Below are 18,696 nucleotides of genomic sequence, written 5' to 3' on the forward strand. Positions count from 1 at the left end.
TACGATTTATTTTTTCTCTCATTGGTTTACACACTGAGGACTTGTCTGAAAGTCTGGTGAGATCAAATGAGCAACATGGTTGTGATATGATTTCACAACTTACCGGTGCAGCGAAACTCGTTTATTGCTGCTGTAGCATTTTCCAACAGAATATATTACTAGGTGATGCATTTTTAATTTGGCTGAAGGCAAGAAAAATATATTTATAGGTTTATTAAAGGACGATACCAGGAGGATGTTAAATTCCACGACACGTTGAGACTAACGGATGACCTTTAGTCCCTACATATTAAACATAGTTAGAGAATATCAAGTAACTAATAGTCCAGTAACAGAAGTGCATCAATTTGATGATCTTTTTTGTAAGAAATTTAAAATGAACCTAATTTTTAATAATTCGTCATTAAACTTATAACAATCGGTATGGTTTTGCGAAAAGATATAACCGCCAACTAAAAACTTTATAAAACATTTGTAATTGCCTTACGAAGCGTAGTAAATGACTGAAGCATAGTAAGTCGAAACGTCCGCCTAAAACATTATAGTTCTTATTTCTTAAATCAACAAGAATAACATAGAATTTAATGGTGACAAACCCCAACAAAGGAATAAGCAATTTCCGGGTTTCATTTTCTAGTACTAAGAACGAAGGGGGTCCCCGCGCAGCTTTCAATTGGACCAAGCTATGATGAGAGCCAATTACAGTTGTGAGGATGATGAAATGATAATTACGTATTTTGCTCGGATAAAGCATTTTTTCATTACACTGAGGTGACAATTCAAGTAACATTTCTAAAGCCACTTGGTTTTATTTGAATTTTATGAAGGTTTTATTGCTGTATTAATCATTGCCTCAGGTTTTATAATGGTATACAAGTCAAAATACACGTATAGCTAGCTATAAAACAACAATAAAACTGTTAATAAAGCAAACTTGTTGTGATTGCTTGTATTACCACGATAAAATTAGTTGATTGCGTCACATCTCTTATAAACTTGCTACAAGTGAGGCGTAGCAATATTATATGGCGTGCCTATACAAAATTGATTTCAATGTGATTACATGTCAATCCGTAGCAAATAGCGCGTTGATTTTACACTCCAATCATGCCAATATGCACGATAAAATATAATGCGCATATGCTGCATAACTACGGAAATTGCTAAACATTTATTATATATTCTATCGGATATTTTATAATGGTCGCTATAAACCAAATCGACCAGAATGACCTGGCAGTGAAATATTGACTTTTGATCTCACGGCAATATATTTTCCATTTAATAAAGCTGGCTAAGCAGAGGTTGGAAAACTCGCAAAATAAATATATACGCCGAGCATCGGGAAACGGTTTCATCAGTAGAAAATATCGACGCGAGTGGTTCAATTTGCTTATAACAATGAGTCACATACATTCATACTTCATAACAGCGCTGAATATACGAATATCGTGTGCAACGCAAATGTTCGAATTAACACCTTCTACTGTTTGTAAAGCCACTAACACTACTTTAAACTTTTCCCTTTTCGTCGTAATATTATATTTTGCATACTTTACGGCGTCCCCGGGCATCCTATATCCGCTAAATCGAACACACTCAATGTTCAATGTTCAATTTTTGAATGAATTCTGATGTTCACAATGAGGTTTTGTTCGAGATAAAATTCAAAGCTGATGCGTGCATTATCGGTGAGGCAGGCGAATAGTGTATGTTCATGAGGGATGTTAATCGATTCAAATGATCACTTTTTCGCGGATTCTCCAACCACTGTGGCTGAGTGATTTAGCTTACCAAGTAACAAAGTGAAAAGCTTCATTCAATTAAGGCGATGGCTATCAAGCAGTAAAAAGCATAATCGGGTTTATTTGCTAGTTTTAGCAGCGCGTAATAAGACTACTAGAGCTTATGGTCTGATTCTCAAGGAGGTTATGAAACCTTTCCAAAGAGTGGACCACTTGGTCGGTAAATAGTTTTATGGCGGTCATCAGAAGGTTCTATTGGAGGTCATAGTTTTAATAGCGGTTTTTATGAAATTGGTCGTGAAAACCACTAGAGGAACGTAATAAAACTTAAATTGCTGCTTGGGAATGGAGCTCTCGACCAGACAAAAACATTGACCTTATACCTGAAGTGTAGAATCCTAGAAACTTACCACAATGCCGACCGATCGCAAGTTTATTTTTCGATAAGCCAAAACTTTAGTGTACAAAAATGGTTGGAAGGCCCTAGATGTGAGACAATTGATACATCGTATCGGGCCCTACCTAAGGGAGTTTATACTAATGGTATCAATGTATAGGTCTATAAAAATGGATTTCTGTCTGTCTGTCTGTATGTTCCTTATAGAGTCGAAAACTACTGAACCGACCGGCGTGAAAGGTTCTTATGATGGTTAGAGACCCCTCCCCCCACTAAGAGTGGGGGCTCCCATACAAATGAAACACAAATTTCTGCATAACTCGAGAACTAATCAAGCAAATGGAACCAAATTTGGCACGTGAAGGTTTTTGGAGGCAAGAATTTTTTCTATACTGAATCAGGACCTCTCCTCGTTTTAGGAGGGGTGGCTTCTATGCAAATGAAATTCAAATTTCGTCATAACTCGAGAACTAATCAAGCAGATGGAATCAAATTTGGCACGTGAAGATTTTGGAGACAAGAATTTTTTCTAAGGTGAATTAAGACCCCTCCCCTTCTGATGTATATCCGCTCATGGGGTTCAAAACAGGCCAATAATTGTGAATGTTTTGAAAAATTGATATTTGACTACATTTTATCTAATAACCTAACCTGAAAGCCCATGATCACTGAACAGTAAAAGGTTGAGTTTGCTAGCATTGGACAAAATCCGTGTTAGGTTTTAAATGTAACGCTGTAATCCTTTCCCGAAGTACACGAATGCTTACTGCAAAAGACCTTAGCGTGGCCTCGAGTCCTTACTGCACATTACGTGTGGCAGTCACATCTGAATAGAAAATGCTGCGCGAACATTCGGGTGCGTGGTTTATGCATTTGCCATCAACCGAATGAAATGCATTAGAGCTCATTCACCATTCTTGGTGCTGGACTGTGCAAAGAATGTTTGAAAAGTGCAGGATTTTGAGTTTCGATTTTCTCTTGCCGTCTGTCTTTCACGTGTTGGTTGCCTAGCGCTTTGTGATGTCATGTGCATTGAATGCACGGTTTTTTACCTATCCGGCACGCTGCATTCGCGATAATGCCTTTCTGCACTTTATAAACACATACACTTATATTCAGTTGCACTGCCACACAAACACGTTCTATGAAACCTGCGGAAAAACGTACTGCGAAGCACGGAGCAAATATGAACGCGTATGTCAATAGAAATGCATTTTCGTTTCGCGTATCCAGACGCATATGTCTGCGCTCCTTCTGGCTCGTCACCCGTCACGCGGTCATCATTACCGGAGCGATCCTGAACCCAGGATATGGAGTCATGGCGAAAATAGGAGGACAGTTCGTTGGCGGATAGTTTTGCAGAACAAAACAGGCTTTATATAACTGACCGTTCTTCCTTTCTGGTAGAGAATAAAACTCGACTAAAAAACTACTAACCCTTCCTTGCAATGTCGAAAAAAGTGTTTTTGAAGTTTTGAAGGCTAAGAATCCTAATTCATTTAATAATGATTTCAAAATGTAAGAGTTAGTATACTTTTCGAGTCAGCTTAGGTTGAAGCATTTATTTTGATTTTGATTCCAGTATTTATTATTTATTGTAGCTGATTTTTCCCGCCGGCTGCTTCAGGGTTGCATTTTCACAGTATGTATTGTGAATAAACCGTGGTATCCAGCTAAAGCTCCAACCGATGCTGTCTCTGTGAAATGGAGTAGTCGTGCACTTTTTACCTTTGTTATACTACATAACAAAGGTATAAAAATCGTTCGAAATACGTGTGACACCGAACCGTGAGGTGGTTAACTGAATATTTAATACGCGTTTGCTTGTTTGTGTAGATTAAAAAATTAATCATCTTACATCATTATTAGGATAATTATTTGCACTTCTTCTACTTCTAGCAACGTAGAGCCGTCCTGGACTACTTGTCATCAGTTCGTTTACTGGATATCACTACGCTGTCGTTCGGTCTTTCGACTTTCATCAGGTGACGACGGGAATTTCTTCAAGTTGTGTCTGCAGCTAGTGGTTCATACGCCTTCGCCACTCTCCGCTTTCCATTCGTACTCCGCTAAAAGTAGTCTCCAATACTTTTCGTTCATACCTATATGGCTAATGCACATGTCTTTTGAAAGCAAAGTTGCAGTCTCAAGTCCATAAAGGACTACCGGTTTGATTACCGTTTTCCACATCGGGCGGTAATTTGGGCAGCTTATGTTCCTTGACCGAAAAGTCTTGCAGGAGGAAAAGCAGGCTTGACTTCCAGCTTAAATACGTCGTCGAATCACCAAGCATGTCGGCGGTTACCAGAGATCCCAAATATATTTACCCAGCAATCACTTCCAGGGGCTGTCGGTATTGGGCGCTTTCGGTAAAAACCGGTATTTCGGTATTGGCTCAGAAAATACTGGTAATACCGGTAAAATACCGGTATTGTCAGATTATTCGGAATCAATAGAAATATAGATCATTTTCAGTAAATGTCTTTATTTTCAAACTTTAGCTTCAGTATTGTTGCTTAGCAAAGTAAAAATTAAGCAGATATAGTACGCTTAGCGATTTATCTCTCTTGCTAAAACGGATTTCTCTTAAATGCCTTGGACACTTTACTTTTTGTTCTTACAAAGTATAAAAATTACCTTTTTGCCGATCGGTTTCGGGTAAGTAGTTACCCATCTACGGGGCCGAGTCATTCTAGTTCTTACGTTAGCTCGACTACGTAATTGAAGTTAAAACGGATTTTGTTGTCAACGCTTCCAACAATTCAAAAACTTCCGCTTTCGTCGAAGTTTAACGAATGGATCTAAGCGCATCAGGAATTCCTTTCCTTTCTTCAAATTTATAGTAGAGAAACCCGCTTTTAACTATTTTCAAAATTGCGGGATTGCAGCTTCCACTATAATGGATGCCCCGGTCTCCTACAGTCTCTACATGAATTTTTCCTCCATCCCCAAACCGGAACCCTTGATATTGTCATCATCTTCATCATCGTTCACAGGTGCCTTCTGTAGTTAGTGGTTCATCTGTAGGTAGTGACTGTTTCCAATGATGACGACTGACAGTCAGGCACGATTATCGATGTTTAGTAGGTTAATTATAATATGAGTTAAATTGTAGGAAATGTTACTAAAATTAAATTCAATTGCATTCAAAGTTTCTGGCCTTTTACTGAATATTTGATAGAAAAATACAAATGAAACTTTAAAACCAGTCGTCATGATAAGTGAAGACCGTTTTATTAACGTTGATTGTAGCCAGTTTTGAAACGAAACGGCACTGCTTCAGTTGAAACTGGAGCTTCATTACTTCATCGTTGAATGACGATTAACTATTCTAAGGTACGTTGCCAGCCCTAATCTTGTTTCCTCAATTCATTATTTGAGAGCATCAAATATTTTGGCGGCTTTTAAATATCAAGTTGTTAAAAAGAATTGAAACGCGATATTTGGCTCATATAATGAAACATTTATACAGCAAAGACGCTATACTGTGCCGTAAACGGGTTCAAGAGCTATAATTGTTTGACCCAGAATTCATTTTCTTCATTGCTAGCAGTTGGAGAATCTCGTCCAAGTTGTTTTTCTATGAATTTTACAATCTTCTATCAAACTTAGTTCTTCTTCAATTAAGAAGTTTTAAAAAAAACTAAGATATTCCCTTTCCAAAACCGGTATTTCGGTGTTCAAAAATTGGCCGGTATTATCGGTTTCGGTACTACCGGTTAAACAGCCCTGCTTTCAGTTCATCAGTTCATCGCCGTCAATAATCAGTGTTCGTGGGAGGTGAACGTTGTTTTCTTCCTACCATATAATTCTGGTGTAGATTGTTCACCCTCCCAAAGTTTCTAGCAATTATGTCAAGGTCTTCTGCGAAGGCACGGACTCTACAGTGCCCTCGAAAAATGTACGCAGGGATGGTTCGATCACTTTGACTCAATTTTGATTCATTTAACAGCCGAGCAAAATTTGACAAAGGTAAATATAGAGCATTTGTGAATGAACGTTCATTTTTTCCCGTGTTGGTTATTTTTATCACTGCAACGTTCACTTGGTTACTAACGAGGTACTAGCTTTGCAGTTCCGTAACTACAAAAGATACAGCGAGACTTTATTCAGCAAAATTGTAGATAATAACCAGTTCTACAAATGTCTTATACATAATTTTGCCAAATTCTACTCGAATGAAACGGTACTGTCAAATGAATCAAAATTGAGTCAAAGTGATTGAACCATTCCTGAATGCACGTAGCACATCACCCGTTCCAGTCTGGCATTGATCAACCACGTCAGTTTGTCCGGAACATGGTTCTTGTGCATTATCTGCTAAAGCTATTCGCGCTCAACTGTATCATATGCTGCCCTTAAATCTACGAAAATATGCGTCGTATGGAATTTTTCTGGAGGATTTGTCGGAGAGGAAAAAAATTGATCCGCAGTAGATCGCCGTAAGGCCCGTGCCCTATGAATTCTATTGCTATTGGGGATGGACGACGCAACCAAATTTGGGAGAGAACCTTGTAGGCGACATTGATCCGCATTATTACCATCAGCGGTATTAGAAAATGTGTTCCATGAATATATCAACCATGCACCTCCGCTTTGATTGATTTATTGAAAACCATCCTTCATGAAACCGTCGAGCATATCGCAAAGTTTTCGTGTCACGGGTTTAATTTTTTGCTAACTAATTAGCAGTGCAGCGAGTCCTAAACGACCGAGTTGGTCACAAGAACAGCTTAAACTATAAAAGTGACTTTTGTACCATCAAGAGGCTTCATCGGGGTAATATAGAACTCAGCATGAAGGAATGGTAATGAGGGGTCTGTGAATAAACCAATGCTAAAGTCACTTGACATCGAATGGCCTGATTCTACTTACACAGATAGAAATTTGATCTCCAAAACGAGCAAAATGACTCATGATTCCAGGTTTCTAGCTTATGATTTATGAAAATACACACTGAATAATAATCATGATATCACGAGCTTCTTGCAGTACAGCACAACGCAAAATCATGAACTATTATTTATGATTTTGTGCTGTCTGATATGGCAATTCAGTCATGATTTGACAGGAATACACATTTCATGATTTCATTAATGGATTCGGAATCAAATTTCTTTCCGTGTAGATTCGAACATATGACCACTCGCATGTCAAAGCAGATTCGGTAACCTGGCGGCTACGGAGCCTCCTTGAGTATTCTACCCAAGTAACAATTTGGGTGTGTAATAAAACCCAAATGATAAAACCCTTATGATGGCATTTAAGACCAACATTGGTCTTGAAGACCGTCATAAGAGTACAATAAAACTCACATTGTTGCTTGGGTGAACACTTAAATCCCGATCCAAATCATTATCTGACCACACATGTTGTAATTGAATGCCACCAGGCTAAATTTCCTATAAAAAAAATCGCACAGTAGTTCCTGATGTTAAAGTTTAGTAGGTTACTAGCACTGGAGCTAAACGTCAAGTAATTTCTGAAGCTTCAAATAGTCTAAAGTATTTGTAACAAAATACACAGCTTCCAGAGCGAGAAGCGGAAACGACAGAAAGTTCTTGAGTGCACAGGTTGAAAATCAAGAACTGGTTGTTCAACATAAGCATTATCAACGTGCACAGCCTGCAATTCGGACGATGCGAAAATAACAAGTATGAATCCTCCGAGCACACAAGTACACCTGGAGGTCACCAAGTTAGACAGAAACACAGACGTCAGATCCTATCGAAGCGAAGTGAAGTTAAATAGTTAAGATGCGCCCAAAACTCTCCGTTGTGAACTATATTCGGTATGGACGCTAGCCTCGGTTAAATCTCGCATGCCTTAATCCGTCTGATGTCCCCGAATATTACGCGCACTCATCCGAAGTTGTGCTGCCGATTTAGGACGAGCTGGACGAAGTCCTTCTCTGTTGAAATACCATCGAAACAGTCATCAACAGCGTAGCAGAAATCAGAAAACTCGGGAACGTGGAACGAAACCAGTGGGCCGATTGGTTTGACATTGAATGTTTGGAATGTTAATAATTGTTGAAGAGAACACTGCGCAGGTCGCAAAGATGTGAAATGCCACTCGCCAGAAGATGAAAAAGACACAAACGGGGCTGATTCAGCGAACCTGGATGGATTGTCGAATTTATTCGAATCTCACAGGGGACTTTAGCAATGCGATGGTCTCTGTTGCGTAGAAAATCCACACAATTATGAGGAATGTGCTGCTCGGGTCACACCGCCGAAAGCTGGTTATGGTTGACAAGGTCTTCGATTTTGCTGTTTGACTATACCGCTTCAGTTAAGCAGAATTTGAAAATGTGATGAATGGGACACTTGTAGAGTTAAATAGTATCTATAATATTGCTGAAGTAAACATTGCTATACTTTTTGTACTAACCTTGTTTATTTCTTGTTGGTAGCAAAAAAAAGTGATATTTTGGCTACCAAGTGCATTGTAGCGTTATAGCGCCATCAACCTAAAAAACTTTGTAATATTATATACATTAATTAACTCTGCAAGTGTCCCATACATCACATTTTTAAATTCTGTTGAGCTGAAGCGTTGCAGTCAATAGAGCAAAATCCAAGGAAAAAGAGCGAGCCAAACCTTCAACAAGACTTAAGAAAACCGTTTTTCTAATTTAAGACTTGGTTTGTGACCTGAAATCATAATATAGAAATCATGTGAAATCACATCATCATCATGTGACTTGAAATCATAATATAGTCAGCAAGGCATAGTCAGTTTATTTTTTAACATAAATGTTGTTTAATTCTTGTAAAATCAAGATAACCAACGAGCTAATTGATTTACGGTATTCACTAAAATGCACCTTAGACAACTCAATCACACTAAAATTAGAACATTTGTGGTTTCATGTATTTCCATGGTTGTTTACGCATACTTATTAACATGTGATGACCTTTTCTTTTCAGTGATTGCGAAGTCCAGCTGCCAAAATGCAGGATCTAAATATAATCTTAGTTGATAACCATGAGTTACCACAACAAAGGTCTCCCTCGCCGTTAGGTGATCGAAGCGAGTGTTTTTGCTTCTTCACCGGACGTGAGATTGATATTTGCTATCCAGGCGGGACGCTAGCGGTGGAGGTTTCCGCCGAAATTGCGCGTGCATGAGTTCCGGGAGCAAAGAGATATGCATCGCCCGGCTCTGGCATCAACTAGACTGGCCTTTCACGCGCGAAAATAGTGCAGTAAGCCTAGGCCCCCCACTGAAAGGTATGAAATTCGCGAATTCGAGTCCCAAGCGAAGCGGCTGCAGCACTTGCAGAATGAACTGAAAATGCCGTGGAAAATGCAATGCCTGGCAGACTGTTACCCGAAAAAAACTGCAACACCAATAGGGAATTACAGTTTTTGGTTCGCGTGTGCATATATATGTACGTAACCGTGTGTACGTGTTTATGTACAAGTTTTAAGTGCGTGGAAATGGGATTGGAATTGCTAGCAGCATAGAAAAAATACTTATAAAACATATGAAAATTAATGGTGTAATAATAAATATTAATTCGTTCAAAGAAAGTTTGCTTTTTTATTTTTGAAATTGCGATCGAAGTATTGGAAGAAATGTGGTTGCAATTTAAGGAATGATTAGGCGGCCAGAAAGTATACTAATTTAGTATTAGGTGTTCTCGAACCAAACACAACTGCACACTACGTTGCTTATGTTTCTGCATTACATTAAAAATAGAAAACATGTGTATTCATAGTTGGTTTCTTGGGAAAACTTGTTAGTATTTGTCCTATAGTTTGTTCTTGTTTCAGTCCGATTTTTTCCTAAAATTTTATTTTTCAAATGGGAGAAATTGTTTATATAAACAAAATATTCAAAATAAAAAAAATCAAAATATTTGTTGTCCTCTTGTCAGGTTCCCTTAATGATATTGTAAAATTCAATGGTATTTTAGAATAGAATAGAATAGTAGAACTTTCAACTGTTATCCACAATTATTTCTTCTACACAGCACAACCACAATAAAAAAAATCAACGCCTGTTTTACATGGTTAAAATAATCGCACTTTAGTAGTAACACAGTTTCTAAAACCAATTTTTTTTTCTTCTCTCTACTGATCTAAAATAAAGCATTTTTCGCTTACCTTAAGACTGCCTTGCTACATCTTTTAATTTTAACGGATAAGCACACAATTGTTCCTAATTTTGTGTCATTTCTACATTGACGGTACCAGTACCGATCCTACGGATGCCGAGTCACACGAAAAACTAAATTGAGCATCATCAGCGTTTTACCAGATAGCAAAATATTAACAGTTCTCAAATCGAGTTTTTTTGGTCTCCTCTAGAACTTCTAGAAATTTTCCCAGATTCCGCAGGGCCAAAAGGGCGCGACCTGGTAAGACTTGTTTTCGTCTGTCAACGCGCAGGCAAACTGGTCTACGAGCGCTCCTTGATAAGCTCACCTTTGCTGTCTCACCACCAATTGCATCTTATTACCGTGGCGAGGAATCAGCGCGACCGTTTTATCTCGGTCACCGGTGTTGAAACATGCAGGAAAACCGCTTCGCATCTCTGGTCAAGCCTAGTCAAATCCAGTTGTGTCCCTTTATGTGTTTAATCTTAATGGAATGTCCTTGTTCTCGTAAGATACTGTTTGCCCGATGCTCGCAGGTAACTGGATCGGTTTGGTTCGTTAGCTTTCTTCTTTAAATGATGAACCGTACGTTCTGCCTTTTAATTCTTTTTAAACGATATATGAAAGCCGATACCTTGGATGAATGAAGGCAAAGGATTATGTTACCAAACATTGATTTTTTTCTCAAATACGTTTTAAATGGAATATCCTTTTTGTTCTAATTTACTTCAAACTGGCCAAAATTGCGTTAGAATGCTAACCAAAGCAGATTGATAAAATTGTAATTTTACGATAGTAATGAAAAAAATAGTTACAATTTGTAATAAGCAACAAATTACCTTGACATTATTTTTAGGCAAATAGAATGTCCGTTAGGCAGCATGCACTATCCGGGTACTTGTTCCATAATTATATTTTACAAATCCCGTGTGAAATTGTGACCTGCAGCAAAGTGTACTTCGCAAGCAAAACGAATTTAAAAATCATAATTATGTTTGTATATATGCTTTACTCTCATCGCTAGGTAAATGCAGCACGTACCTACTTATGTAGGTTTGTATAATTGTGAAACGCGTTGATATCAGCTTTACTATAAATCCGGAAATTCGTTGAAATTTTCTCATAACAGGTCGATAAATATTATATTGTGTTCGTCCATTTATAATTCATAGCTTGATCCGAGTGGGGTATGTTCATTTGAAAATCTTCTAGGGATGTGTGCTTACTGTGGATACATTTTGGCCCCCTACACTTACGAACATAATGATTTAATTATTGATTTTAAAACTTGAACTACCAGTTTGCTAAAATTCTCGATTAGTCGCGTATTAACACTTTCTGATTTTTGGGTCGTAAGCGTTCTTTTATTTTACATGATATAACCATCAAACTTGGTTGTAACACGATGGCAAGGGATAGATACCTTAAAAGTAAGGATAGATTCACTTTTTCTGCCAAGCATAAACATCCTCTCCAGGTTATTATCCCGCAAGTGTACTCCACTCATTCGAAGCTACGGACTGGTTCGTACTACGGGTCCCGGCTGACTCTTACCTTTTCTGCTAGCGCTGACCCAAAGTTGTTCACGTTACGTCCATCCACTGGAAGATATTATAATCCGCAAATAAATTATTGTAATAAAATACTTTCAACCCCCAAAGCTGACATCAGCGCATTCATGGTATCCTCTTTGGTATCGGGCTATATTGTACTGGGGAATTTTTTTTCTGGTTGAAAACAGCATAATACAAAAAGGTCAGCTTGCCCGTCGGTCACCGGAGTTTGATGGAAGTATGCTTAGCGGCAAGCAACTGAAACGTCCCAAAAGATTTCCCCTCGAAATTACTGCTGTAGTGAATGGTAAGAAAAAGTATACTTTATACTTTTAGGAGCCATCTACCGGCAGGTTGTCTTTCAGGAAAAGTACTTTGGCACACTTCTCAAAAAATAATGTTTAAATTTGGATAGTTTTTGTCAATTGATAAGACTTACAGTATTACTTGACATGGCGTTCATGGTGGTACGTCATACTATATTAAAATAGTCATGTTTTTTGCTGACATTTCTTTTGTTAGACTATAGTAACTAGCCTGACTTATCCACCTCATCAATTTTTGTATCGAGCGAAACGTTCTTTGTTTTCTGGGTCGATTTGCGAAAGTTATCCCAAGTAAAAATTCTAAGGCCACTTGAGTTTACATAAATTTTATAAAAGTTTTATAAAATTTTAGTGATATTTATTTGTTTATTTATTTATTTATTTATTTATTTATACACAGTCAACAGGTTAAAAACAACCCCAATGACTCCACTTAAATTAATTTAAATATAATACAAACATCATTTATTATATCACACCGCCCTACTAGCACGGTTGTTATAAAGTTGTTGTGGTAACCGAAATATGGATAATTTTAGTCGTAATCCGGTTGCTTCAACTAAATGAACCTAAAGTGTGCTACCTGGGCGATAACGCTTATACCAAATTACTTTTAATAACACGTCTACACAAATTAAAATGGAAGCACTCGAAACAGTTCTCAAATACACGACACATATTTTTTATTGGCTCATGCATCCCATAGTTTGTCCTGGATCTCCCTATATCAAGGAACATATGGGAACGAAGAGCATGTCTGCGGATGTTCACGTCCAAGAGATCGAGAAGTTCAGGGCAGTCAATGTAGAACGTTAGTAAGTCGCTGATGAAGCAAGCCTTGGCGACATCTCTCCTAACGCTGAGTGAGTCAAGCTGGATTAACTTGCAGCGATCAGCATAACGAGGTAGGTTATTCCGGACGTTCCATGGCAGGTGTCGTAGTGCATAACGTACAAATTTGCGTTGGACGGCCTCGACTTTGATGATCTCATTTTGATAGAACGGTGCCCAAACGACCGACGAATATTCGAGCGTTGAACGCACTAAAGTACAGTATAAGGCTTTGAGGCAGTAAGCGTCCTGGAAATATTTGCCGAATCGAAAGATGAATCCCAACTGCGACGAGGCCTTGGAGACAACATATGACACTTGATCTTTGAATGTCAGTGAGGAATCAAGAAGTATACCAAGATCTTTTACGGTGTACTCACGTTTTAAAGATGTACCATCGAGAATGTAGTCGTGAAGCATTAGTGATCGTTTGCGCCCAAAAGAAATAACACAGCATTTAGAAGCGTTCAAAACCATACGATTTGTTTTACACCAGGCTGTAAATGCTACTAGTTGTTGTTGAAGAGAGAGGGCTTCACTTGGTTTGTTGATGACGCAATAAAGTTTCAGGTCGTCAGCGTAAGATTTTTTATAACAATCCAGGATTAAGTTTGCATCATTCATGTATAACAGGAAAAGAAACGGGCCAAGATGGCTGCCTTGTGGAACTCCGGACTTAACTGGAAACGAAGGTGAAACAAAATCTTCTATCTTAACGGACATATTCCGTCCAGTCAGGTACGAACGCAGCCAGGAGCGTAGGCTACCGGAAATTCCCAATCTCTTGAATTTAGCCAGGTCAATATCGTGATCCATTTTGTCAAATGCAGCCGACAAATCTGGCTTTAGTTTTCAGAAGGTCGCATAATCAACCCTTTTACATGCATTATGCGACCTTTTGAAAACTAAAGCCAGAAATCAGTATAGATGGCGTCTACTTGCGAGCCTTTCTCCATACGGCGAATGACAAGGGAAGTGAATACCACAAGGTTGGTGGTAGTCGATCGCTTTGGGACAAAACCATGTTGAAATGGCGAGATATATGGCGAGCATTTCTGCGTTAAAAATTCAAGAACAATTAGTTCAAAAAGCTTCGAAGAGGCACCCAAAGCGGCAATTCCTCGATAGTTGGATACGGATCGCTTGCATCCCTTCTTGTGAACCGGAAAAACGTAGGAACTTTTCCAGCAGCTAGGGAAAACACCAGTGGCCAATGAGCTGTCAAATATTGATGCAAGTGGAGATGCAATAGCATTGATGCAGTTCTTTAGCATAATGGCTGGAGTTCCATCGGGGCCGGCATTCGAAGAACATTTCAAACGTTTTGCTGCTGCTATAACGATATCACTTGTGATCGAGTAATGGGGACCAACGCCAGGTAAGGACGGCACATTCGCAGCTGCTTCTGTGATAACAAGCGGGCTGACTGGAGCATCCAAGAAAACATTGCTGAACTGTTCTCGAAAGAGCGATGCTATTTGATCTATTGTCGACGCCTCTTTGTCTCCGTAATACATGGATGTAGGAAGACCAGACTCTTTTCGTTGATTGTTAACATAATGCCAGAATCCTTTTGGTTTAGATTTGAGTGTCCGTTGCAAGCGATTTAGGTGAATATGAAAAAGACGCTTATTTAATCTTTTGTACTTCCTATTGGCTTCAAGGTACAGGGCTTTCGATGTTGCAGTTTTCAATAAGCTGAATTTTTTCAATGCCTTCTTTTTCAACTTTTTTAGATGTTTTAGGCAATGAATTGACCAGGCAGGGTAAGCAGGCCGTTTTCTTATTCGCTTAGGAACAAACTGATCAATTGCATATAGTAAAACATTGCAAACTGTGCAAGCAGCAAGGTTGATGTCACGATCACGGATTAATTCATTCCAAGGAACAGTTGTGAGAAAGGCATTCATACCGGTGAAGTCGGCTTTACTAAAGTTATAAAATATACTATTGGGACTAGCACTAATGGTTGGACTTCGAGCTTCATGATGCATAGATAATAGCAAAGGCGGGTGGTGTCTACAATCTTTGACCAACGGACATGGTGCAAGTGTCAAGCTAATATTAGTCACTTCCTTGCTCACCAAACAGAGATCAAACAAACGGCCATTTTCGTTGAATATACTGTTCAGCTGTCCCGAACAAGCTGTACTAAATGCGTTTAACAAACAGCTGGATGTAACACTGTTACCAGAGCGAGTCGCATTCAGATAGAGAAATCCGTTAGTGTAGAGCTGCCACGTAATGCTGCGAAGATTGAAGTCGCCTATAATGATGATGTTATCCTTGGCATGCAGCTGAGATACGATCCAGTCAAGCGGTTTGATAAGCTTTTCGATGACATCAACATTGTTAACACGATCTGGAGGAAGATAGATAACACCGAAGAAAGTGTTCGCTCCGAACAGCGCAGCTTTAATCCAGAGTTGTTCGATTGCTGAATAATCGGGCGGAAAGACATGACGCGAGTTGATTCGCGAGCGGATGGCTAGTGAAACACCACCTCCTGAGCACTTGTCGCTATTGGTCAAAGACCGGTCCTGTCTGTACAAGACATAAGAGTCGTCAAACAGTTGACTAGAGACGGTATTTTCGTTGAGCCAGGTCTCTGTGAAGGCGTAAATATCATAGCAAGCATCTGAGCATGCGAGTTTGTATTCTGTTAAAGAACAGTTAATCCCTCCAACGTTCTGATTATACATCAGTAGAGGATCGCTTTTCGGGACGGATCCGACAGAGTTCACCAACGCGGGTTCAATGTGCGTCGTTCGAATGAGTTCGGATGGTTGTGCAGAGTAGAGTGTGTACTAAAATCGGAAAGATGGTCACCAGAACATTGCTCATCACTTAAACGGTAAATGTACTTGCATGCGAATTTCTGGTTTTATTATGGTATTACACAATACCAAGAGCAAACGTGTCAAAACACACTTATAGCTAGCTATAAAACCATAACAACACTGTTGAAAACGCAAATTTATTGAGGTTGATTACATTATCACGATAAAGCTAGCTGGTTGCACCACGTCTCTTTCAAACTTACTATAGGTGTGGCGTACCAATACAATATGGCGCAGCAATCAAAATTGATTTTATTAGGGTAGCCTGTCAACTCTCAATAAATCTGTTAGTTTTATAGAGCTATTAAAACGGTAACTCCCTAACCAAACAGATTTATTGCTGCTACTATGAAGAATATTAGAGTTCAACACCAAAATCATTTTTTATGCGAGACCATATGGTCATATTCTAGTATTTGGTATTAGCTCGCAAAAAAAATATCAATGCAAAGCAGGTAAAATGATATTGAAAGAAATTGAGACTGGCTAACTCAATACATTTATTTTGTTTTTTTCCCTCCTATAGGTCACTTTACTCAAAAAGCTCAACAAATTGGCGACGGGTTACCCGGGATCGAGTACTATGGAGACAAGTTCTTGATACAGCACGAACTAGCCAGGATCTATGTTGCTAGAGAAAGAGGAGAAAGACTGAGCAAATATTTCTGAAAGATTGGTTAAACAGCAAGCGTTCAACTAAAAGTTAGAAAATGAACACAGATATCTGGATTCGATTACAACAATAACGTATACCCAGGTAACACTTCTAAGTTTTATTACGTTTCTCTAGTGGTTTTTATGACCAATTTCATAAAACTACTAATCGAACAAGGAAGATTTCCCGAAGTTTGGAAGGAATCGTTTATGTTGCCAGTATTTAAATCCTCCCAGTTGGCTCCGAGGTATGACGCTGGCCTAATTAACCACTCGTCGTATGTTCGAATATCGACTGGGAATGGCTGTTAGAGTCAATAGGATTGTTGCAACTGGCTCTGCAATTGTCCTGCACTCTTACAGCTGGCTGCGAAGTCTGTCGTATAAAAAAACAGAAGGTCAAGTTTCGATAACGGAATGTAGCACCTAGGCTTTGCTTTTATTTAAATCCGGCGACCGTTTCAACGTAAGGAATAATCGAGGAATCACTAGCCTTTCCGCAGCTTCTAAACTGTTCGAGCTAATTGTGAGTGGTGTAATACTGTCCCGCACTAAGAACAATATTTCAACGGTGCAGCACGGTTTCATGTCTGGTAGATCTGTTAGCACTAATTTGCTGGAGTTTACATCGATGTGTATCTCGCTTATGGAGGACAAGAACCCAGATAACACAAAATCGTAATAGAAAGTTCACATTAAATCGTTTTCATGTCAATTTCACATTGGAATTGTATAATGATTAGAGTATGTCAAATTAAAGTGAACAATAAGTTGTTTTGCAGTCGTGTGTGTCTTCATATACAATTCATGACTGTGAATTATAAAGCAGGATAGACAATTGCAATATTTGATTATATCTTAATCATATATTCAGGAGTATTTAGTTGCGTGTTATAAAAACTGCGCAAAATAGAATTACAAATAGTTGTCAAAATTTTCGCACGTATATCGCCTCCACTTTGGTACATATATGTTGTTATATGGCGTGAAATATAACTTTTTCGTTCAGATATGATTTCGTATACCTCAGTTGCAATCGAGATATACAAACCAAATGGTTTACTGGGAAGCAAGTTGATGTCATCTATACTGACTTGAAAGCAGCTTCCAACAGATGGTTGAATGGCAGAACTCATACCTCTGTGGTAGGGTGCTTCGTGTGAAACTGGGTAGTAGTAGTAGTATTTCATCGGTGTTTACCAATAAGTCTGGAGTCCCTCATGGAAGCAACATGGGACCTACCTCTACTTTTCTTGCTCTCCTTTAACGATATTGCCTTGCTGCTGGGAATAGGCTGTAAGTTAGTGTACGCTGATGATCTGAAATTGTCTGCTTCGATAGGAAATATAGACAACTGCCGCCGCTTACAAGATTTGCTTGATTTATTCACTAACTGGTGTAAACGAAACTGGCTCATTGTAAGCATAGCCAAATGTGAAGTGATGAGTTTTCACCGCATCAAAAACCCGATCACTTTTGGTTGCACTATTGATGGGTTGAATTATGCAGAGTGGACCGAGTTAGTGACCTCTGCGTCTTGCTGGACACCAAACTGACGTTTAATCTACATCGTGAGTTGATTATCTCCAAAGCATCTCGACAGCTTGGTTTCATCCTCAAAATTGGTCGGGACTTTAAGGATCCATACTGTCTTAAATCATTGTACTGCGCCGTAGTACGTCCACTACTGGAGAATTGTAGTCTTGTTTGGTTTCCTAAGCAGCTAACATGGAACCTACAGATCGAACGTGTGCAACGGAGATTTATCCGACTAGCATTGCGACACTTGCCCTGTGACCATCCTGATATCTTTCCTGCTTACGTAGATAGGTGTCGTTTACTCGACTTGGCCACCCTCGAACACCGACGCAAGATGCAACAAGCAATATTCGTGACAAAAACTATAAATGGCGAAATCGACTCTCCAAACTTAGCTAAATCAGTCCGCCGGATTTGTTAAATTGAAAAGTTAAAATATTACTGTCAGATCATCCTGATTGATTTGGTTTATAGCGACCAAAATAAAATATTTTATAGAATATTTAAAAAATTTCGAGCAATCTCCGTAGGTTAAAAGCAGATGCGCTTTGAATTTTATCGTGCACATTGATACGATAGGTGGATAAAATCATCGCCATCATCGCCAGCGCCATTAAAATTCCATAATTTTCGAAAGCTGGCTGTTTTAACAAATATATTTAATGTGATAAATCAAAACGAAGATGAGCTGAAAATCTTGCTCT

The sequence above is a fragment of the Sabethes cyaneus genome, chromosome 1 (assembly GCF_943734655.1).
Source record: "Sabethes cyaneus chromosome 1, idSabCyanKW18_F2, whole genome shotgun sequence".
NCBI classification, from domain to species: Eukaryota; Metazoa; Arthropoda; class Insecta; order Diptera; family Culicidae; genus Sabethes; species Sabethes cyaneus.